At 40.4% G+C, this 25,377-nt stretch overlaps 1 protein-coding gene and 1 long non-coding RNA gene across 2 annotated transcripts in view; one reads left to right on the forward strand and one right to left on the reverse strand.

The window, feature by feature from the left end:
- The window catches only part of Wnt5b (Wnt family member 5B), a 111,869-nt gene that overhangs the window by 65,845 nt on the left and 20,647 nt on the right, over nucleotides 1-25,377 (forward strand). The window lies entirely within an intron of this gene.
- Nucleotides 16,876-25,377, reverse strand: part of LOC124103283 (uncharacterized) — a 29,934-nt gene continuing 21,432 nt past the window's right edge. The window contains exon 3 of the long non-coding RNA XR_006855163.2: nucleotides 16,876-17,050. This is a non-coding gene — a long non-coding RNA (uncharacterized LOC124103283). The remainder of the gene's footprint in view (nucleotides 17,051-25,377) is intronic.

The following is a 25,377-nucleotide window of genomic DNA, read 5'->3' on the forward strand; positions in this document are numbered from 1 at the left end:
CAGTCCCTCTCCCAGCCACGCCCCAGCGCTCTTCCTTCTTTGGTGCAGCCCCTTCCCACAGTTATCCTGCAATTCCTGACCCTCACTTTACACCCTTTATTTTTCTTGCAAGACTTTCCTCCCAATATCATTACTCAGTAATCATCACTCAACTTTCCTTCCTTTATTTGCTGTCCCTAATGGCCCTTAACACATCTCTTATCACACCCCCAGTTTCCTCCGCTGGGACGATTTTTCTACAGTTCCTTTCTCAGCAGTCTTGTGCCTTAAGCTGGGAAGAAATTGGGTATTATGCAGTTGAGTGTAACGCTCCAGTCCATTCTAGAATTTTCTAGAGTTATCCATCACTACTTCCTTCTAGCAGCTTCTGGTTGTTTGCAGACACCACTGTGTGTTTGCCTCAGTACTTAATGCATCAAAACTTCCTTCCACTTCCGCACTTTGCTGCCACCCAATGCCCTCCGTCTGCTTTGCTGCTAAAAAGGAGCACCCTTCCCTAGGCTTTGTTTTATCAGTTTCTTGTCATCCTCAGGCTATAAATTCCATGGCCCAATTGTACTGATAGTCAATGTATTTGTATGTGTTGATACAAATGTACTTATTAGTAAAATGGAAGGACAGTTCAACTTGATGGAAGATGCCCCAGCAGGGTCTGTTGGTTTATGAACTGTGTTTTATGGAACCAGAGCAATGCTTAATTCTAGAATGCATCCCTGGATCTTAAATGCACATGCAGAGGATAGGATTTCAGAGTTTCATTTTAATTATTCCCAAGCCAAGTATTTTTTGAATAAGAGAAAATGACCCTGTATATTTTTAATTAAGTTATGAATTCACACAGCTACATTCAAGACAATCTGATTTATCTATCAGAAAAGGAGATTGATTTCATTGATTCTTTGGGAACCTGAACAAGATTTTGAATGGATTCCATATTCAGTGTATCACATTGCTAACCTTTAGTCTTTTCCTAGGCTACCAATACTAAACCCAAGTACATACAGATTCACTAGTAGCTATAGGACATATTTTATACCTCCACCCACTCCTCCTTCCTAAATCAGGAAATATAGAAGAAAAAATTCTCACAAGCATTTACTTTATCCATATTACATATACTATGAGGCCCATAGAACCATATTGTTTTTGTTGTTGGGGTTTTTTGTTTGTTTGTTTTGTACCAGGGGTTGAATCCAGAGGAGCTTACTTAACCACTAAGCCACAAACCCAACCCTTTTTTATACATTATTTAGAATCTGGGTCTCACTTAGTTGCTTAGGGTCTTGCTATGTTGCTGAGGCTGACTGAATTTGTGATCCTCCTGCCTCAGTCTCCCAAGCCACTGGGAGCCACTGGGATTACAGGCATATACCACCACACCCAGGGAGGCCCACAGATTTTTATAACCTTTATGAAATAATAGACTGTACTTTGAGTCATCAGATGATTCCAGATGTGCAGTGACAATAAGTGTCACAACTCTAGGGTATACCTAGATTTACATTCTTCTGGGAGTTATTTAGGATTATATTCTTCACAGTCACTTCTGCTTAAATTTTTACCTTAAACTCTACATGAAAGTCACCTTTTTAATGTTACATGGATTTTTTACGTTTTATATGTTTATGTAAATGTCAAGGTCTTAATCCAAAGCACCTTAATCCCACTTAACACAAAACATTGTGCCAGGCAACACATGGGTGGGGGGGCAGGTTGCAGATTGGAGTCAAACCTATAGAGAAGGAGCTTTGTGGGTTTCTTTTTCCTTTTCCTTTCAGAGGTGCCTGAAAGAACTCTCTCCAGAACTTGCCTCTTGGTCTTTGTTCTAGCAAAACTTTTTCTGGAGTTGACTCTTAAGATTATATTGATACACAGCCTTTTATTTAAGGTATTCAAGTATAAATTACAAAGATTTTCAGCAATATCACATTTCCTATTTCACATTGAATAAATAAGAAAATACAACATCAAGAAACATCTTAGGGGCTGGGGGTGTGGCTCAAGCGGTAGCGCGCTCGCCTGGCATGCGTGCATCCCGGGTTCGATCCTCAGCACCACATACCAACAAAGATGTTGTGTCCGCCGAAAATTAAGCAATAAAAATAAATAAAAATTATAAAAAAAAAGAAACATCTTAGGAAATTAATATTGGTGGGGAAAAAGAAGTGTGGTATTGAATGAGCCCTATGCTGAGTATGGAAACCAGCTGACTTATTTTGGCATTAAGGAAATGACCCCTTTCTGAGTCTCAGTTGGCTCATCTAAAACTAGTGAGATTTGACTAGAAAATCTTCTAGAACCATCCAATAGTAATACTCTGTGAGACCATGAGCTTAAAATGAGTCCTGCTGTTTCCTTAACTCTGGGATTATATATGATTTCTAATGCAGACTGCAAATTAAGAATAGTTTCACATGCAGTGGCTTCTTAAGAGTTTCAGTTTATTCTCCAATTTGGGACATAGAAATACATGGAGGGCATGTGTGGACAAGCAGTACTGTCTGAAAAGATGTATACCACGGTAGGAAGTTCTGCAAGACCGTTCATTGTTTAACATAGGTTGAGATTTTTTGTAAATGGGTTAAGCAAATTGCAACTAGAAGTTTTTTTCTGAATGAACTATAAACTTATGTCTAGAAGCAAAAACAAGTTTTGCATGGGGAGTTTCTCCAAAACATTACCAAGAATTTTAAAGAAAATTAAATTCCCAGATAGAATGTGTTTGTCACTTGGGTGTGGCCTGGGAAAATTGAGATGCCCAGCCCAAAGATCAGGCTTCCTTAGAGATGCACACTTCCCCATTCTAAGAGGGAAGATCCCACAAGAAAGATCAGAAGAGATTTGTAGCTCTCAGTGCTTCATTCAACCTATCAATCAATCCAAAAAACTAGTGGCCCAGAGTCCACCATTATGGGTTGGGTCAAAGGGGTTAAGATATTTTGTGACACAATGCCTGCTACATAGTAGGTGCTTCATTAATGTTGAACCAAAATGAATGAATTAATGTCAGAAGTAATAATATCTTCATGACAGACTTTATATGTATCAATACTTCTCCAATATTTGTGGGTAACTGATAGAAATGGATATCTGAGGATTATAAAATGCTGCCTTTCCAATTTTAAGAAAGGCAAAGCATTTGATTCACTGAGTGCAAATAAAAGATTTAAGCAAAACAAAGCAAAAACCCAAATAACCCTATTAACAAATGAGCAAAGGACTTGAATAGACACACCTCTAGAAAAAGATACACAAATGGCCACAAGGATATAAGAAGACACTCAACATCTCTTAATTATTATGGAAATGCAAATAAAATAATAATGTATCCTCTTTATGCTACTGTTAATAAAATAGAAAGGAAGCATTGGTGAGAGTGTGGAGAAAGTACAACCCTGGGGCACTGTTGGTAAGAATGTAAAATTGAGCAACTACTCTGGAAAATAGTATGGCCACTCCTTAAAAGTAAACACAGAATTACCATATGATTCCCCAATTCCACTTCTGGGTATGTGCCCAAAAGAATTTAGAAACAGGGTCTCTAAAAATATTTGTGCAATTATGTTCATAGCATTATTCACAATACCCAATGTCCACCAGCAGATGAATGGACTGGGTACTGAGGATTAAATTCAGGGGCATTTGGCTACTGAGCCACATCCCCAGCCCTATTTTGTATTTTATTTAGAGACAGGGTCTCACCGAGTTGCGCCTTGCTTTTTTTTTTTTTTTTTTTTCCCTGAGGCTGGCTTTGAACTCATGATCCTCCTGCCTCAGCCTCCTGAGCCACTGGGATTATAGGCATGTGCAACCATGCCTGGCACAATGAAATATTATTCAGCATAAAAGCAAGGAAATTCTGACACTTGCAACAACATAGATGAACCTTGAGGACGTTGTGCTTAGTAAAATAAGCCAGTCACGAAAGGACAAATATTATATGATTCCACTTACAGGAGGAATCTATGGATGTTAAAAGCATAGAAATAGTAGAATGACAGCCTTGGTTGCCCAAGGGCTGGGGATGAAGGGTGGGGAGTTGCTCTTTCATGGATATGGAGTTTCAGTTTTACAAGACAAAAAAGTTCTGGAAATTGGTTGCACAATAATGTAAATATACCTAACACCACTGAACCATACTCTTAAAAAGAGTTAAGATGGTAATTTTTATGTTATGTGAGTTTTACCACAATTAAAAAATTAAAAGATTCAGCGGCATGAACCTATAATCCCAGGCTGCTCAGAGGTGGAGGCAGGAGAATCACTTGAGCCTAGCTTGAACAACATGGTGAGACCCTGTCTCAAAAATGCATACATACAAAAAAAGAAAGAAAGAAAAAAACACACAGAAAACTATACATACATACATACATACATACATACATAATAAAAATGAATTTTTTTGAGGAAATCAAACATTTTGAAATAAGACATAAATAAAAGAAAAAAATGTAAAAAGTGTTCTTTCTCTCATCAACAGATTGCCAGGAACACCCCCCAAAATATTTGATTACTCTGTCCCAAATTATTAGTTTGCTGTATCCTGTGAACACAGGCTTAACATCGTCTGTATCCACCACCATAAAAATAGGGTTTGAGACCTGGAGAGCTAGAGCCCTCTCATTAGTGTGACTGTACACTAACTGTATTGTCTACACTGGAAAACTCATGACATCAAAAGCTGGTGCTATTAAGAACCACCCCCAGGACTGGGGAAGTGGCTTAGTGGTAGAGTGCTTGCCTAGCATAAGCAGGACCCTGGGTTCCTTTCCCAGCACCACACACACACACACACACACACACACACACACACAAAGTCAGGCCCAGATGGGTGGTGCTAATTTTTATTTTTGAAATTAGATTTATTTTTGTAATTTGCAACTTTTGAGTGTTAACTCTATGTTGTCATATTTTTGGTCACCCAACCAAAGGATTCGAAATAAAGTAATAGAACAATCCAAATATCAATTATTAATATCAACAAACACCTTAGGTACTTGTTCCAAAAGAGAAAGATAGGACAACTTTGGAAAAATAAAATATGTGGGAAATGTAGCCATTTCCAGGACACAGAACACTTAGAAAATTGGTTTCCAATGTGTTCACCCATTCAGCAAATAGCGATACAAATTGCATGCAATTTGTAAACAAAGATGTTGAAGAGGATATTTCTGCCTGTAAGTGCTGAGCATTCAGCAGGCGAGCTAGAAAATACCTGCTGACAATGACAGTATTTGTTAGTGTTACAGGTGCCAACAGAGTGATAGAAACAAAATGTTTTCTTCCAAGGCTCCACAGTGAAGCCTGGAGTTTGAATGGATGTTGATGGAAAAAAAGGGCATTATATATAATGGAAATTTTATTATTTCCTCATTTGGAAAAAAGATACAAAAATCATAATGTCAACCATATATTGTCCTACATTATTATGGTTCTTCCACACTGAGGCATCAGGTTAATTTAAAAAATCACCTTCTCAAGGAATTCTTAGCTTTCTTGTACAAGAATAAGTAATCTTTATTTTAACCCTGATTTAACTGAAATTAGTATTCAGTGTCTGAAGTCAGAAAATTTTAGTTCATTATTTGCACTTTGCTACTGTTTTTACAACCAAGACTATCTGGGGCTGGGGGGGGGGATTTTCATCAGCTTTCTTCTTATTTTCATCGTGAGCCCCTCTCTGACAACAGAATGTGATGATACCATCAAGGCAAGAAGGCAGAAAGGAGCCCTTCAGTGTGTCCTGCCTGGCCCCACAAGGAGAGGCCAGTGGTTTCCCTGTGTGTGTCTCCTGTACATGCCAGGGACATGGAGGGCTCCTCAGCACAGTTCCCAAGGTAACATTTCGGGCTAAATTCACACCACATTTGAAGCCTGAAGCTGTGCATTTGAATCCTAGCTGTCTCACTACAGTTCATTGCATGACCTGTGGCAAATTGACTTAAGTTTTTTGAGCTGCAATTTCCTCATCTATAAAATGAAAGCAATTTCTATTCCCAGAACTGTCTGATAATTCATTCAGGGGAAAAAAAAATCCACAAGAAAGAAAGGGCCTAATATGGAACTGGCACATAGTAGGGACCTAGTAAGAGCCATTTATGTTTTTTCTTTTATAGTGGGTGGGGGGAAATACCTTGCCAGATGTGCCTCTAGATCATATATATACACACACACACACACACATTTGCTGACAGTTGAACCTTTCTTAAACTTTATTTCCTGTTTTTAAAGAAACGTACAGGTTACAGGAGCGGAAACACAGCAAAAGCTCAGAGCATAATACAATGAGCTTTGGGTAAGAGCAAACCATCTGTATGCACCTCAAGAGCAGCATGTTCCATTCGCCCATAAAGAAATTGTCCTCTGTTACCGACAGACAGCCTCATGGTGCTGCGACTTAGGTTTTCATTACCAGCTCTTATACTTTCTTCTGCTTAGGGCAGTGGTTTTCAACCTAACTAGGCTTCTGAACAAACCTGGAAGGCTTCTGACTCAGGATGTCTGGCTTAGGGCCCACGAAGTTGCTTCCCAGACAGTTCCCATGTGATATTGATGCTACTGGCCTGAAGACCCCAGCATGAGAACCCCTGACACGATAGCCTCCTAGAGCCCAGGTTTTTTCCTCCTGCTTTAAACAATTCTTGATAGAACTTGTGTGTAGTATGTATGAGGCCCTAGGTTCAGTTCTCAGCACCAAACAAATATGTTCACACACACACACACACACACACACACACACACACATGCACACATACCTCTTAACGGGTCTCCCTTTTTAGAAAACTGAAAATGATATATAAAAGAACTCATGGGGGCTGTGGTATAGCTCAGTGGTAGAGCACTTACCTAGCTTGTGTGAGGCCCTGGGTCTGAATCTCAGCACCTCATATAAATAAATAAATAAATGGATAAATGGATAAATAAATAAAATAAAGTTCTATTAGCAACTAAAAATATATCAGGAAAAAAAAAGAGCTTACGACTCCCCTCTCACCCAATTTTGTTCTTTAGGTCATAAATTCCTTTAGGGCTGGGGATGTAACTCAAGGATAAAGCACTTGTCTAGCAGGCCAAGGCCCCTTAGCACTGCAAAACAAAACAAAGCTTAAGCTCCTTTGGTAGTAAGACTGAATTCCCCACCTGCTCCCAATGGTATAGCAAGAGGACATAATTTTTTTTTTAAGTCACAAAGATATCAGGTTAAAATCTTGACTGTCACTTATCAGCTCTGTGACTTCAAACAAATTATTTAAACACAAGGAGCCTCAGTTTTCTCATCTGTAAGATGGGGCTACTGATTTTCATATTCTTGGGAGTTTTGAGAAGGTGAATGGGGCAATGCATATTTCCTCATACTGTCCCAGACTGTCATGAAAACCAGTTAATGTTTATTGAGTCTTGACTATGCTGCACCATTCTTTTAAGCACTTTACGTAGATTAATTTATCTACTTATCTAAACATCACCACAGATAATCTTCACCAGCAATGCAGAAGGTTCATTATCATCTTCATTTTACAGATGAGCGCAAGGGAGTAGCCAGCTCAAGACCACATGGCTAACAGAACTGGAGTCTGAACTCTGGACTAGATCAAAAGCCCACATTTTAAACCACCATGCTGGGGCTGAGGTTATAGATCAGTGACAGAGTGTGTGAGGCCCTGGGTTCGATCCTTAGCGCCACATAAAAATAAATAAAGTAAAGGCATTGTGTCCAACTACAACAGCAACAACAACAAAACTCTACCATGCTTTGCTGCACTAACAGTATAAGCTTAGCTCTCCAGCTTGCTAGAATGCATCACTTTGTGACACCAAGTAAAGAGGAGTCCATACAAGGAATGGTTGGTACTGCATGAGATATTGACTGTCGTTTGAGCAGATCTGTCCGCGGTGAGGTGTCACTTTCATGAGAAACACTTTTTGGAGGTTCAGAATGATTCACTAGGTCAGTATTTCTTTTGATTTTTTTATTTGTTTCTTTTTAGTTATATGTGACAGTAGAGTATTTTTTATTTATTTATTTTTTTTTAGTTTTAGGTGGACACAATATCTTTATTTTATTTATTTATTTATTTATTTACTTTTTAAAGAGAGAGAGTGAGAGAGAAAGAGAGAATTTTTTAAATATTTATTTTTTAGTTTTCGGTAGACACAACATCTTTATTTTATTTTTATGTGGTGCTGAGGATCCAACCCAGTGCCTCCCAGTGCCTCACATATGCGAGGCAAGCGCTCTACCACTGAGCTACAGCCCCAGCCCAGTAGAGTGTATTTTGATGTATCATATATACGTGGAGTATAACTTCACATTTTTGTGGTTGTACATGATGTGGAGTTATACTGGTTGTGTATTCATATATGAACATAGGAAAGGTTAGTTTGTGTGTGTGTGTGTGTGTGTGTGTGTGTGAGACAGAGAGAGAGAGAGAGAGAGAGAAGAGTAAGCTGGAAAGTGAGAGCGTGCAATGCATGAGTGCACATACATACTTCAGGTAGATAAACTGATACCCTTTTTACACCTCCAGGCCCACATCTGGATCTGTGGCTGTCTTTGGCTTTCAACAGAAGGAAACATGCTTGTCTGTCATTATGTCACCCTCTAGTGGTTGCTTCCCTATTAGCCCTTTACCTGTGAAACAGCCCACTCTGGGTGTTGGTGACTCTCTTGCAAATGAGTCAGTGAGCAGAAGCTAAGGACAGTGCTGAGAAAAGAGTAGTGTGACCTGGGCCAGAAGAGAGCACAGAATCTGAGCAGAGTGAAAGGGCCTCTAGAAATAATTATTAGTGAAGTGTACTCCTGGCAGAGAAGATGAGGAAGGCAGACCATCTGAGAGAGGAGAGAAGCAAAGGTCTCAAGCAAGGCCAGGCTCTTGCATCCTCTCTCTCTTTCAGTGCGGGGGGGGGGGGGGGGGGAACATCAGTTCTGAGGACTGAAGTGGGAGTGAAGAAGCAATATTTTCAGCTAGTTTCAATTCTGTTTTCCAAGGGAAGTAGGCACAGGCTGTGAGACAACTCAAAGCTGACTAAATTCCAAACTTGCAGCGCCCTGGAGTGGACAGCTTGACCCTGCGGCTTCTCCATTGCCAGAGGCTGTGTTCTCTCAGCCTGCAAAGGTCATTTGTATGAGGATCCTCCTGGGCTTGTCATATCTTGATAAATATTTCAAAAGGCAAAGTGGGGGAAGGGAGGGTCAAGATCAATCTTCCTCAGACTGGTTTGTGACTCCACATCAGGCCTGGGACCCTGCTGTCTAGAGCCTGACTGAGCAGAGCTTGAAGGTTATTCTCTTTTTGAAAAGGTGCTGGCACCCAGCCAGTTTTCTGGAAAGACCTAGTTGGATGAACCAGAGTATTTGCATTTCTTACATAATGTCAGACCCAGAGGAGTCTTGGGGATGGGCCCTGTTGCAAAGTTCACAGCCAGGTCTCCTGCTCTGCCAAGAAGAGAGGGTTGAAGGTTTAAAAAAAAAAATAGCCAGAATCTCACGGAGTAAGTAGAACAGCAAAATCTCAGCCTTGCTAGTGTTAACTCCACACACTCTGTAAAAGATGGTGCAGAGATCAAAATCACATCTTTTTTGATATCTGTCATTTTGATGCCTCTGCTTGCCTGAAATCCCAGTTGTTCTTGCTCTTATGTGTGGGTAACTTTGTATGAAAAAGCCAACCCAAAATTTTTATAAAGTTGGGACATCTTGTCTCAATCTTCATTCCTGAAATTCAGTGAGGTTCTTATTTGTTATTTACCTTTTATTTTTAAACTTACCACATAAGTGTAAAAAGGTAATTTACTCAAATAATCGGTGCTACCACTGTAACCATTAGAATTTCTCAGTGTTTTCTTTGGGATTGGAGAGGATGGGGACCAAACCCAGGACCTTGCCCATGCTAGAGAAGTACTATACCACTGAGCTACACCCCCAGCTAGAGAATTCCTCCGTGCCACTGGTTGAGAGAACCTAAATTAGAGTTGCCTGTGTTCTGGCATAATAACAAATCTCAAGTAGGCAACACTTTCTTTGTAAAGCTCTGAAAGCACTGTGCAGGTACTTAATGATGATGCTTCTTGTTGTTTACAAATGAAAATAAGGCATAGGATAAAAGGTGCCTTTCTCAGCGTCACAACACAGTCGGGGTTGAATTCATCTTTCTTCTGATCTGCAGAGCACCTTTGAGTCTTCTCACACAGGTGCACACTCAGGGTTAGAGTCACCTGCTGATGTTACCTTTGTGCTCAATGTTTCTATAAATTGCTATGAGTTGGGATGATAGTGGAGATCAACAGAAGTACATAGACATTTGATTACTTTTAGAGGCACTAGGTGATTAGAATTGCTCATTCATTTAACTTCAATCAGGGAGGACAAGTAGAAATTTCAAAGAGAGGGAGTATGCATCTCACCCAGGCATGTGATTGGCACCCAGGCATAAGATACTGTGGGAAAATGGGAAACATAGTCTTTGGGATCTTTTTTCGTTTTCCTGACCTTGTTCCTATAAACTTTATATATATATATATATATATATATATATATGGCCTACTTTGAAAAATAGTATATAAGCTGAGAAATCATCACTGCTGGCAGAACTAAAATTGAATTCACTGGCCTTGTGATTTTTGATCAGCAATGTGTCTTTGTAGTGCTTCACTATAGAAAATGCAGAGCAGCTGCTAATGAGTTTTAATACATATTTGCTTCCTTATGCTACATTTAATATCTCTCTGGCTACCATAATTTTCTATTTTCTTTCTTCTTCTTCTTTTTTTTTTTTGGGGGGGGGCAATGCTGGGGATCAAACCCTGGGCCTTACTCATGCTAGGCAAACACTATACCACTGAGCTATACTCCCAAACCATAATTTTCATTATGAACCTATACTTGTTAAAAAGATCTCATAAAGTGACATAAACAGAGTTGTGATGACTACATAAATTAATGTTAACTAATATATTCAGTCTTATATAGTAAGTGCTGAATATTTGATCAGTTTCAAATCTTTGACCAACACAGTCACATGGTTAAACTAGATAATCTTCAATCATCTGTGGCTCTGGGACAGAGCTTTTTGTTCAATTCCAATGCACAGGTCATGTTCCAAACTGAGGGTTTTGCTTATTTTTTTAAATCAAGTTTTATTTTTTAACCCTTTCCTTTTTTTAATCCATTCCTTTGGATTCTGAGACAAAGCTGGAAAAGGAAATGGAAGACATGAAAATGACATTGTCAATCATTGCTATTCCACCACAAGAAGAAATTTCTTACTCAAGAAAAAAATAAAAAGCTGTTGAGAATTACAAGTTTGTGGTGTTAGGGAAGAGAAAGCACCCAGGTTACACATAAAAGTTAAACTGCTTCACAGCCTGTTCCTAAACATCAGGGATGTCAACATGTGGCAGCAGTAGGTTGAAACCTGAATGTTTTCTTAAATGTTAGGAATCTCAAGGGATCCCTAAACTGAGGAGAGAATTGTTTCCTAGATTCTTCTTGAGTTGACCTCCCATATCTAAGCCCCTAGAAAGAGCAAACTTCCTGTAAATATCAGAATCAAATCAATGACAGCAATAAAACAACTTACATATTTAGTCATTGGTGCTGGGGATGGAGCACTGAGCATGCACTCTGCACTGAGCTGAAACAACTGACCTGAAACAACTTTTTAAAGGCACATAAGAGATCCATCTGGATTCTGTTCCCACATTTTTCTGCAGCATACCAGTTTGGTTTGTCCCAGGTCAGATGTTCTTGATCTGGGTGGTGGTTTCATGGGTATGTGCATATGTAGAAATCCATCGTGTTGTATATTTAAAATTTGTGGATTTTACTCTATGTGTGTTTTGTTTCAATAAAACAGTTGTTTGTTTCTGTCAGAGGAGGTTTAATGGGTCAAGGAACGCTTACTTCTATGCATACAAATCATCTCAAAGTTCTGTTTGTTCAAACGGGATAACCAAACAGGTATAGCTGCTGCCCAGAATTTAATAGGAATGGTTACTTGGCCCTGCTCCTCAACCCCTCAGTGCTCTCTGGCCTGTGATTACCTCTCCTTCCCTGGATATTTCTGGCCTGGCTGCTTGCACTGCTGAACTAGGAAAAAAGATTTTTGTCTTCCTTTTCTTGCTATTTTTCACCTGTCCAGGCTTCTTTCTGTTCACCCCATCCTTCAACCCTTGGTTCAATGTATTCAGTCAGCACTCAGTAAATAGTGACTTTAAGCAAGGAGGGTATGGTGGCAGTGCCTATAGTCAGCTATCTGGAAAGCTGAGGTAGAAGGAGTTCAAGGGCAGCGTGGGCAAGAATGGCAAGACCCAGTCTCAAAAAAAAAAAAATTATACACACACGCAACATGCTTTTGAAATCAACAGCATTGTTTTGTTTTGCTGATAGAACCCAGATGGCAGAAGAGGGTTGTTATGTGTGTGTGTGTATGTGTGTGTACACACACACACATATACACACACACATACACACATCATTTCTCTTTGGTTAATATGTTAGGGGTGGGAAGTGATTGTGGGAGAGAAGGGAAAAGAAAAGTTTTTTTTTTTAAATATATGGGTTCACCAATCTACATGTCATGGGGAGTTTGGGGAGTTACCCAAGACTGCTTAGGAGTTGGGATAAAGACTATACAGGTAGCCAAACGCAGTGGCACACACTTGTAATTTCAGTAACTCAAGAGGCCGAGGCAGGTGGATCACAAGTTCAAATCCAGCCTCAGCAACTTCGAGGCACTAAGCAACTCAGTGAGACCCTTTGTATTTTCTAAAGAAAATACAAAATAGGGCTGGGGTGTGGCTCAGTGGTCAAGTGCCCCAAGTTCAATCCCCCCACACACAAAAAGACTATACAGGTACCTCTGCTTTTGCCTCTGTCTTTGTCAGTGTTTTTTTTAATATTGGAAAAATGCAGTCATTTTATCATTTGCCCCACACCATCCGTTGCCTCTCCCTACTGAACTGAATCAGGTCATATTATACTTGCTGCGTGATGCTGTGTGTTTTCCATTGACTTTTCGGTTGTTGATATTGGCTTTTAGTGTTGGGTATGTGGTTTCTCTCCACACAAACATGAACACATTTCTTACCACTGAAATTTTCCTAGGGGCCCAGGCATTTCAAGCTGGAAGCTGTCATCGGGATGCGTTTTTACATTCCCGTTCTTGCTTTCATCTGTGGGTGCCACTCATAGCCTAGGCTTTCTGTGGTGAAGTAAATGGGTGGCACATATGAGTAGAAAAAAATGAGGCTACTTGAATGCAGCCAGGGAGAGGGGGAAACCATGGTACTGCTGTGTGCCATTAGCATACATTTGTTTGCGGTGCATCATTGCCTCAAACTTAGCCATCCTGGAGAGCAACATCCATGAGGCGCGGCCTTTCTGCACAGGACTGAGAACACTCCTTTCTCCCTATTCTTGTTCCACTAGTTGTGATCTGCTGGGGCATTTCTGCTAATGTTTCCTAGACTTGAACTCTAGGCTCTGGCCAGTGATCATGTTTTGCAAAGGTTCCTCATTCCTCATGTCAGTTTCTTGAAGATTTTTTTTTTAACTGAATTTCTAAATGCTTTTGAAATCAACAGCATTGTTTTGTTTTGCTGATAGAACCCAGATGGCAGAAGAGGGTTGTTGTTGTTGTTTTCCCATCATCTGAATCACTGCACAAGCACCATATCACCTACATGCGAGGGTGACTTCAGGACAGTACTGTGGCTGCAAAGCATGATTAGGTTTGGAAACGCAGGGGGGAAAAAAAGCCTTCTGATTCAACACTTCCACCATCCGTGTACTTCAAGTGTATATCTAGTTACAGAGTTTTTTTGGCAAAAATAATTTCTGTGCTAGAGTTAGCCAGGCAAGGCCAGTATCTCCCCAGCCAGTTGAGTTTGAGGACCCTTCTGCCTCACACATCATTAGCAGCATTGTTTGTATAGGGCTCCTCTGTAGAATCTTTATTCATGGAGAAGCAGAAAGAAACTCAAACAGCCCAGCTGGATTTCCAGGTCCTGGGTGGAATTTGTAACCCCTTTGACTTCTCAACTGAGAAAATCGGATGCGGCTGTCACAGAAAGAGAATAAATATGGAACCCCACAATGCTATGCTTGCAGCCACTTTTATTCCATTGAATTTAACACATAATGAAAGGCAGGCATACTCTGGGAGGCACAGGGCTGAACCAAGGCTAGGATCCTATAATTCCAACTAGGCTGAGCTGGCGACATTTCTGAGCAAGATGCTTTAGCCCCCTTGAGTTGGCGCTGGCTAACAGACACAGGCAGAAATGCCTCCTCCTGTTTTCCTACTGCAATTTCCTCGTTTTAAAACTAAATGATCTATGAAAACGGAAATACAGATGGCTAATAGATACCTTAAAAATATATGCTGTCACTGATAATCCATGAAATGTAGTTTAAAACACAATAGCATTGGACTGGGAGTGTAGCTCAGTGGTAAACACTTGCCTATCATGAACTAACGCCCTGGGTTCAATCCCCAACACTGGGGGAAAAAACAAACTATCATAGGAGAGGATTTTTCAAAAATGAAGGTATTCAAACATCTCAACTAGATTTGTCCTTTAAACTAACACCCAGCTTAGTGTTTTATTAGGTTTTACTTTCATTAAAGGTTGAAAATTCTAAAAATACCCTATTTGGATAGATTAATGAATTTTCCAATAAACTTAGCAATTCAATTTAACAGATTGACTGGTAAATAGATGCCAGAGATGTTAAAGCCAGAAATAACTATAGGGGTTTTATTTTATTTTTTTTTAATTTTTTTTTAGGTATAGATTGACACTTTATTTATTTTTATGTGGTGCTGAGGATTGAACCCAGTGCCTCACCCGTGCTAAGCGAGTGCACTACCACTGAGCCACAACCTAAGCCCCACTATAGGGGCTTTATGATTTAGATCCTTCTTTATGGTTTGTGGTGGTGCCAGGGCTCAAGTCCAAGACCCTGCGTGGGCTAGGCAAGTGCTCTACTACTGAGCTACACCTCCAGCCCCTTCCTTATTTTCTAAGTGAGAAGTCTGGGACCTAGAAAAGTTGTGTTTTTTCCTTGGGTCACACAGTTATGTAGAGTTGGAACTGCATTAGTAAATTATGATGTGCCTTTATTTAGATCTTGCTATTGGTAAATAGGATTAATTTTTCTTTCTTTCTTTTTTTTTTTTTTTTGAGGCTGGGTCTTGCTATGTTACCCAGGCTGGCCCTGAACAAGTGATTTTTTTTTGGCGGGGGGTACCAGGGATTGAACTCAGGGGCACTTGACCACTGAACCACATCCCCAGCCCTATTTTGTATTTTATTTAGAGACAGGGTCTCACTGAGCTGCTTAGTGCCTCACTTTTGCTGAGGCTGGCTTTGAACTTGCGATTCTTCTGCCTCAGGCTCCTGAGCCACTGGGATTACAGGTATGCACCCCCATGCTTGGCTGATTTTTTTTTTTTTTGTAATACCTCAAGGACGTTGTGCTTCTCTGTCTTTTCAGTGAGACGAGATGCCATAGACCTCAAAGAACTGGAATCCAAGCATTGTTCCCTTATTGGCTCTCTGTCTTTAGAGGACCAAGTAGCTGAACACTTCTACGTCTTTTTAATGAGGAATAACAATTCTTGCAAACTGAAGTCTCTTTGATAGACTTAGAAGCCAGTGAAGCAACTACAAGGAAAAATAAGTGTTTATATTCTAAAAGGGGCATTTAGAAAAGTGTGCAGATAAGTCCAATACAAAATAGAGCAAGTGTTAAAAGAGTTTGTGTTAGTTAAGGTCATGCTGGCTCCTGTAACAAAACCCCCAAATATAAATTGGCTCTAAAACTGTAGAAGTTTATTTCTAGCCTGTGTAAATACCCAAATGGATGTTCCTATTATCAGGCAGTTCTCCAAGTGGTCATTTTGGGATCTGGGCTGCTTTCTGTCTTATGACTCTATCTTTGGCATTGGCTTTGAAGCCTTCTGTATTTGTCAGTTTTCTGCCTCTGCAACAACAACAACAAAAAAAAAAACTTACAAGATAAATAACTTATAAGGAGGAAAAATTTATTTTGGCTCATGATTTCAGAGGTATCGGTCCACAGGCAATTGTCTCTGTTGATTTAGGATCTGTGGTGAAGCAGTACATCATGGCAGGAACATGTGGTAGAGGAAACTGTTCCCTTCATGGCTCAAACATGAAAGAGAGAAAGGAAGAAGCCTGGGGTCTCATTATCCTCTTCAAGGCACAACCCTTCCCCAGTGACCTAACTTCCTTGTACTAGACCCCACCTCCTAGAGGTTCCACCACCTCCTAATAGCGCCACAGACTGAGAACCAAGCCTTTAACATGTGGGCCTTTGAGGGACATTCAAGATCCAACATGCTTGCCTTCATCGAAAAAGGAAAGAAAGTTTGGAGGACTACTCGTTGGAGGATTTTATGGGCCAGGCCTGGAAGTTGCAGATGTTATTTCCTCTAACATTCCATTAGATGCAACTCAGATGTATGACCAGATCTTAGTGCAATGGATGCTGAAAACTGTAGTCAAGTTGTGTGTAATTTTAAGTGGCCATCAAGTACTCTCCACCACAAACAGCTTTGAGGCTGAAGTAACTTCTCAGACACATATATACATAGGAATACAGAGGTTTTGATTTCTGCTATTATTTTTAACTTTTTCTTCATTTTAACATAGAGATTTCTGCTGACTCATCCTAGATAATTGTGTTAGTCAGATTTTTGTTGCTTTCACCAAAATACCTGACAGGAGGGCTAGGGTTGTGGCTCAGAGGTAGAGCGCTCACCTACCACGTGTGGGGCACTGGGTTCGATCGTCAGCACCACATTAAAAAAAAAAATGAAGATATTATGTCCACCTATAACTAAAAAAATAAATGTATGTGTGTGTGTATACACATACACACACACATTTTTAATATATATATTAAAAAATACCTGACAAGAACATTTTAGAGAAGGAAAAGTTTGGCTCACAGTTTCAGCAGTTGACTTCATGGTCGGCAGACTCCATTGCTCTGAACCCACTGCTAAGCAGAACATCATAGCTGAAGGATGTGGCAACCAGGAAGCAGAGAGAAAGAAAAAGGGAGTGTATGAGGAGCCAGAGACAAAATATATAATCCCCAAGGCATGTCTCCACTTCAGTGGTCCACTTCTTCCAGCCACACACCACCTGCCTACAGTTACTACACAGAAATCTGCAAATTAACAATCCATCTAATGGATTAATCCTCTGATCCGGTTATGGCTCTTATAATCTAATCATTTCACCCCTGCATTAACACAGGAACCTTTGGGGGATGCCTTTACCTTATATCCAAACCATACAATAGTATATATACTTCAAGCTCTTTGTTTTTCAGGAGTGGAGACTCTTTCTGATTAATGGTATGCTTTTGCAAGATGACCAGATCTCATGGAGGTCAAATCTTCTCCATCTGCCTAATGTGACCTGGGAGATGAGCACAAAAATAGTGGACTCTACCCATAGCCACATGCAGATAGAGACTCCAGTCAGCACTCTGTTTTCTTTCTTTTTCATCTTGGGGATGGAACCCAGGGCCTCATGCATGCTAGACAAGCACTCCACCATTGAGTTATACCCCCAGCCCTATCCCCTTTATTTCAGTTCAGTAGTGACCAAAGGCAAGCAGTCCGAGGGCTGCCCTGTGGATAATAGAATGCTATACTGGTGGTTACTTCCCAGCACTTACATTTGTCATGTCCATGGCTGGATGACACACAGGCCATACCTCCTTTCTACTCAAGCTGTCTGTGTCCTCATTCTGCCCCTTACGTTTCTATTGAATGAGACTCTCAGCTGGGCCCTCGACCCCAGACCCTCACTCTCTACACTCCATCAATCATCATTGCCAGCTCAGGACTGCCAGAGTTCTCTTACATACAGATCTGATGATGCCTCTCTCCTTTTTAAATGCCTTGGATGGCTCCTGCAGGCTACAGAACAAAGCAGAAACTCCTTGGTGTGGCCTTGAAGACCTCCATGAGGGCCCCAGTATGAAGATTTTGCTTCACCAAGAATTAATAAAATTAATTAAATAATTAATAATAAATAAAAACAGTTTTGGATTTTGACTTTGCTTCCCTTGCTCTAGCTCTGTTTGTCTAGTTGAATTTCAGACATGAAACTGTGTGCAGGGTATCTTGTCATTCTCAAAATCTGCCATGTGGTTTTCAGGCCTCTGTCCCTACCTACGGAATGCTGAGTATCCTCTTAGGAACAAGTTCAGATACCATCTTCCCTATGAAGTTTCCCTCCTTTTGAATTAACTCTTAGGCATTGTGAACCTCTATAACTCTCTGCTAAATATTATGATTTTGTACATGTTTGTCTTACCTCTATAGCAGAGAATGTCTATTACTCATCCTTAGGTAAGATCTAATATGTGCTCAATAATACTAGTTGATTTGAATTAGTCACAGAATAAAAAAATATTCTGTGTAAATAAAAAATAGAGTCACAGAAAAAAAATCCATTTAAATTACTTTCTGGCATTTCTGCTGGGTCTGAACTTTTTCCTTGATTCTGAGTAGCAAATACAAAATAGTGCCCACTTAGTTCTGATAATGGAAAATTGCTTCAACTTTATCACAGAGTATCTGTTTTTCCTAATGATTATCTATAAAGATGAGAAGTAGAGGTTGTCATTGGAGTAGAAAAAAGATTTTATCTCTGTGGCTGGACCGTGAGTTAGAGTGGCCATGAGTTAGAGAGTTAGTTGCCCCTATTCTGCATGCACATGGTACTTTCCACGTACATTTATCATAGCCCCTACTGCACCAAATTTAAATTACAGATTTCAAACAGAGCTTTTGACTTTGTATGAGTGATGATTTGTTTCCTTGTCTGACTTCCATTCTAGGCAGCACTGTTAATAAATTCTATGTGATAATGGAAATGATCTATAAACTACACCATCCAAAATGACAGCCACTAGCCACATGTGGCTGTTGAGTACTTGAAATGTGACTACTGCAACTAGGAACTGAACGTTTAACTCATTTTTTATTTAAATAGCCACTGTGGCCAGTGGTTACCATATTGTTCAGCACAGTAATATTGAGTTCTATAAGAGTAACATTGTATTAATTTATTATAATTGCCCATACAATGCTAGGTAATCATAGACCCTCAATAAACATTTGTTAAACTGGGTGCAGTAATACACACCTGTAATCTCAGGGACTCAGAGGCTAAGGCAAGAGGATCACAAGTTTGAGGCCAGTCTCAGCAACTTAGCCAGGTCCTAAGCAACTTAGTGAGACCCTGTCTAAAAATGAAAAATAAAAAGGGCTGGAATGTGGCTCAGTGGTAAAGTGCTCCTGGGTTCAATCCTTAGTACCAAAAAATAAATATTTGTTAAATAATGAGCTGTTAAGAACTCATCGAGAGTCTGCTGAATGCTAGGTGCTGTCCAGAGGCTGTCCTTGTGTCACCCTCATTATGGCAGAGCCCCTTGTTGGCGCAGCATAGAGCACAAGACTTGACCCCCATCATCGCAGCCATTTCCAAGGAATTGGGCAACCAAGGGAACAATTTAGCAAGACCATTAGGAACCTGGGGAAGAGAAGCCTGGCAGAGCCCTCCATGAAATTAAAAAATCTCAGTGGTGAACCAAAAGCCTCTTTAACCTGCCCGGGCCTGAACTGGGTGATTGTCCTTTTTCCTGAAACAGCCATAGAAGTCTTTTAATTTCAAAATTCAGGGTCTAGTGGGACCCACAAACTTGGTCTGAAAACTGCTGGCAATGGTTTTAGTTTTGGCAAAGAAAACGCGAGTTGCATGGCATCTGAGAGGGACATAAAAGGGATGAGCTGCCTGAGTGGAAGGGAAAACTTTTCGCCTGTGGGTTCATTAGAAAGCTGCTTGGCACCTCTTCCCTCTGAGAAGCAAGCAGCACCCCCTGAGGACTGGTTTGAGATCAGAGGCAGTAGCTGGGGCTGGCATTAGGAGGGCCCATTTACTTGGAGCTCCTGATTTCCCCCTGGAATTTAAAAACCAAGTGTCATTTCTGCAATAAGCAGTAAGTTATGAGGAGAACTAGCTTGCAGTCCATCTTTTCCCACCCTGCAGTTAGAATCTGCTTGGCCCAGCCCTTCCTTCCTTGTTTTCCAAGTGTCCTGACTGGTAAGGACTGTAACATGAGCCCTGGACTCAGGGCGGCTGTCCTTCCACTGTTCCTTTCCCTGCAATGTTCATCTCCCACTTGTTTACAAAAATAAATAACTGTCCTATTTCCCAAAAATGGAAATTGCTACTTTTTAAAGCAGAAAGTTGGCAGCTTAAGGAAGATTTCCAGAAAGCAAGAAAATTAGAATAGATGAGGCAATCCCTTCTCTTTCAGGGAGAATTACAGAAATATTGGACTGGGGATGTGGCTCAGGGGTGCTTAACCTGTGCAAGGCCCTGGGTTCAATCCCCAGCACACACACACACACACAAAAAAAAAAAGAAAAAAGAAAGAAAGAAAGAAAAATGAATGGCTGAATTGTTTAGAAAAAAGAAATTTAGCATAACCTACTTTCATAAAGCCCCATGCATGAAAGTCCAGATTTACAAATAATTAAGAATGAGGATGCATATAGTAAAATTACTATAAGCTCCATTATATATATTGGGCTGGGAATGTAGCTCAGTGACAGAGCACTTGCCTAGCTTATTCGAGGCCCTGGGGACCTTGGGATTGATTAATCTGCAGTACCACCAAGGGGTGGAGACACACACACACACACACACACACAACACATTCCTTCTTTAAAGAACAACAACAACAAAAAAGAACAGAGTGACAAACTTGGAGTATGCATATAGAAAAAATGACTGTCATATCTCTGTCTCTGTCTCTCCCTTTAAAGAACAGAGTAGCAAACTCCAAAGCCTTTGGGAACCTGCCAAGCAAAATGGATGTGGGAAGCAGCTGGGAGAACAGCGACAGAGAGCAGTGGGGTTTGGGGAAATGCATGTCCCCTCTCCTGCACACCAAGGCATTCATGTTCCAAAAATTGTAAAAATTGCATTAGTCAAAGAGATTTGGCTGTCTTCCAGTTGGTGATCTCTGCTTTTTAAAATAGAACGATTTCCCCAGGTCCTTTTAAAATATGCTCCAGTTTGCAAAATCAGGAATACATCTACTTGGTAGCACAAGATATACTTTTATTCTAATTAGTCCATGGCATACAGAGAGGTTGTCAACCTGCTTTTGGCGGGGGGACCAGGACTCCATTTACTTATTCCACTTCCTCTATATGAACTTAGGAATTTGGCAGGCTGGGGGCATAGCTCACAGGCACAGCATTTGCCTATACCACGAGCCTGGGATTTCATCCCCAGCCCACAAACAGTAAAGTATAAATATACGTGGGAATTTGCAGAAGAGAGTGGCACATATTCAGATCCACGTTTTTTCCACGTTTTCCTCTATAGTACAGGACCTCAAAACTTCAGAGCAGGGAAAAATAGATTACTTGAAAGATGAGAGCATCAAGGATTGGGCTGTAGCTCAGTGGTTGAGCACTTGCCTAGCATGTGTGAGGCACTAGGTCTGATTCTCAGCACCACATATAAATATAAATAAATAAATAAATAAATAAATAAAGATCCATCCATCAACAACTAAAAAATATTAAAAAAAAATCTTGGGCTGGGGATATAGCTCAGTTGGTAGAGTGCTTGCCTTGCATGCACAAGGCCTTGGGTTCAATCCCCAGCACCATAAACAAACAAACAAATAAATAAATAAATAAATAAATAAATAAATAAATAAAAATTTAAAAAATTAAAAAACTCTTACTTTCGGGGCTGGGCTGTGGCTCAGCAGTAGTGTGGAACTGAGTTAGATTCTCAGCACCACATATAAATAAAATAAAATAAAGGTCTATTAACAATTCATATATCTAGATAGATAGATAGATACATAGATAGATATATCTCCAAAAAAATCTCTTACTCTCTTAAAAAAAAAATGAGAGCATTCAAACATCTTTCTCCCCAATGCCCCCAAAGCCCTTGAAAACAAAGCCCACAGCTTTGACTGCCATGCTCCTCAGAATAATTTCCTAAACCACATTGACTTATGGGTCACACATTGCTGCATTCTTTTATAAAACATCTTTTTAAACCATTTTAAATTATCAGGATTTAAGAGAAGGAAATTTGTCTTAATTATCTCCTTTTGCTTGGTCCCTGGGACAAAGTTATGCTTTTCCAAATAAGACAAGGAGGAATCACCAGTGTCTGCCACTCCCAGAAACTGCACAGAACACTGGAGTCTTTGGGTTTGCTCTACCATCTGAAAATGAGTTGGTCACTTATCAGACTTCCTGAGACACTAAGAGCTGGAGGCCTGGGGAATCTCTATTCTTGGAAACATCAAGAGCTAGATTAGGCCAGGCACGGTGGCACATGCCCATAAATCCAGTGCTTCAAGAGACGGAGGCAGAAGGATCTCAAGTTCAAAGCCAGCCTCAGCAAAAGTGAGGTGCTAAGCAATGTAGCGAGATCCTTCTCTAACAAAATACAAAATAGGGCTGGGGATGTGACTCAGTGGTCAAGTGCCCCTGAGTTCAATCCCCAGTACCAAAACCAACCAAACAAACAAAACTATATTTTAGTGTGGAGGTCTCAGGATCAATTTTTGTGCCCCCACCACCCTGCCCTGTGATTGGGCATGCTGTCCTTCATGCTTCTCAAACCAAACCATGTACATCAGCACTGGGAATATCAACACATTTCTGGCTTAGCATTTTTCTTGAGGGCCATAATTTAGATCTCATCACTATTCTCCACCCTGTGTCCCTCCCCACATCCTTAAGGTATTACTTCTCCTTCAATCCAGAAAGACAATGAGAAAAGATACAATATTTGGGAGATTAGACTTCTTAAAGAAAATAATATGGTGAAGCTGATAAACTCCAAAGTCACCCCCATCCCAGGTTTTAATTTTCATATCCACCAACTGTAGGGAAAGTAGATCACACAAAGGATTGCCATGCCTTGGGGCTAAGAAGATTCACTGAGCAAAGCATGGAAGGGGTGTGGGCAGAGAGAAAGAGAGAGAGGAAGAGGTGGGGGGAGACCTAGAGGCAGAGAGGGACCCTTGGGAGAAATAATTAAGGCTGGCAGGGAAAGGCTGTGTTAATTGAGCTGAGCAGAAAGATGAGCATCTGGGGATTCTTTTAAGAGGCTATGGAATTTTCTGATAAAGTCTTTGGTACATTATTACATTAATCTTTGGTCACTATAAAAAATGTCTTTTAAGGGAGAAAGGTATGCACACATACTCAAAAGAAACTAGTGCAAAAGGAACAGCTGGTTACAGGACTAAATAGTAATCAATGACCAAAAAAAGACAACAACAACAACAAAAAGAGACAGAGGTGGTTTTGCCAGATCCTGGTTTCCCAGAGAGAAAACAAAATGCTCCCGGCATGGTAGAAGCTAGTTTGTGTACAGCTGATCCAGGCACAACCCACAGGATGCTATGTGGTCTGCATGGTTCCCAATCCCCTCCCACCTCCCTGCAGTAGTTATTCCATGTGGATGTCTCTACCTAAATTTTCTAACATCCCTTTAAGGCGGAGGTTTCTCTTTGAGGATGAGGATCCTTTTTGCATCCCACACAAAGGTCATATGCCCCATAAGACTATATCTGTACTTTCCACTGAGAAAATATGTTCAAAGGCCCCAAAATATCTTTTTCTGTTTTCCATTTTTTTGTTATATCATGTAACATAATGCAGGGAATCGAATAAAGCATAATGTATGCACAGCAGAATAAGTTGTTACAAAGCATATAACCTCCTAGCCATTACTCAGGTTGAACAATAGAGTGCTGCTGGCACCCCCAAACTCCTCGGGTCCCTTCCTCATCACAACCCCTTCCCTCCATCCTTGAGGAAACCACTCCTTGATGTTTATGGTGAGCAGTTCCTTGCTCTTTTTTAATGGATTTTCCACCTATATATGGATCCCTAAACACAATAGTGTTGCTGTGAATGGCATCATAGTTAATATATTCTTTTGTGACCTCTATCTTCTCAACATTGTGTTGATAAGACTCAAGCATGTGGTTACATGTTAACTGTATGTAGCTAGTTAATTCATTTTCATTTGTGCAAAATATTTCATCATAGAGCACAATTAGTTGATCCATCCATTCTACTGTTGGTGGGCATTGGTGTTGTTTTCAGCCAGAGGTTAACAGTACTGCTTGTTTGGTTGTTTGGTACCGCTAATTGAACCCAGAACCTTGTGCATGCTAAATGCATGCTCTACCATGAGTATATCTCCAGCCCAGGGATCCCATTCTTAGATATATATATTTATATATAAATTTTATTTATTTATTTTTACGTGGTGCTGATAATTGAACCCAGTGCCTCACACATGCTAGGCAAGTACTCTACCACTGAGCTACAACCCCAGCCTCCCTGAGATCCCATTCTTGACATACTACCAGATGTGATAAGTCCATTTCAAGGATCCACATACATACTACTATCCGAGTAGAAATGGATGATATATTCATTCATTCTAGAGACAGTGATTGATTTGCATATTTCTTTGATTCTGTGATTCCCCACCCCCAGGTCTTTGTCCCCCAGGTTAGGATCCATTGGCTTAAGGCAAAGGCATGTAAAAATTTCCATTTAAGACTGTGTGGTGGCACACACCTGTAATCAAAGCAGCTTGGGAGACTGAGGCAGGAGGAACACGAGTTCAAGGTTAGCCTCAGCAACTTATCAAGGCCCTAAGCAACTAACAAGACCCTGTCTCTAAATAAAATATTTTTAAAAGGGCTAGGGATGTTGTTCAGTGGTTAAGTGACCCCGGGTTCAATCTCTGGTTCCAAAAAACCAAAATTTTCCATTTAAATAAGTATGTGTTACTAGAAAGACTTGGTGCATTAATTCATTACATATTACTGTGGATGGCTTCATACAGTGGTTCCCCAGTTTTCTCATGCACCAAAATCATCCAGAAGGCTTGTTAAAACAGATTGGTAGGCACCACCTGCAAAAATTTCTGATTTAGTTGATCTGGGTGGGGCTTAAGAATTCATGTTTCTGAGCTGGGGATGTGTCTCAAGCGGTAGCACGCTCGCCTGGCATGCACGGGGCGCTGGGTTCGATCCTCAGCACCACATAAAAATAAAATAAAGATGTTGTGTCCACCGAAAACTAAAATATTAAAAAAAAAGAATTCAAGTTTCTAACAGGTTTTCAAGTGATGCTGATACTCTCAGCTTGGGGACCACGATTTGAGAAACCTGGAACTTGATATTACTTTGACAATTGAGAACTGAATGTAGGGAAATCCATTTAGTAATTCAAGAGATAAGAATAAGATATG

This window comes from Marmota monax, unplaced genomic scaffold (genome assembly GCF_021218885.2).
Source record: "Marmota monax isolate L192 unplaced genomic scaffold, Marmota_monax_Labrador192_F-V1.1 WCK01_AAM20220418_F8-fsc00163, whole genome shotgun sequence".
Taxonomy (NCBI): domain Eukaryota; kingdom Metazoa; phylum Chordata; class Mammalia; order Rodentia; family Sciuridae; genus Marmota; species Marmota monax.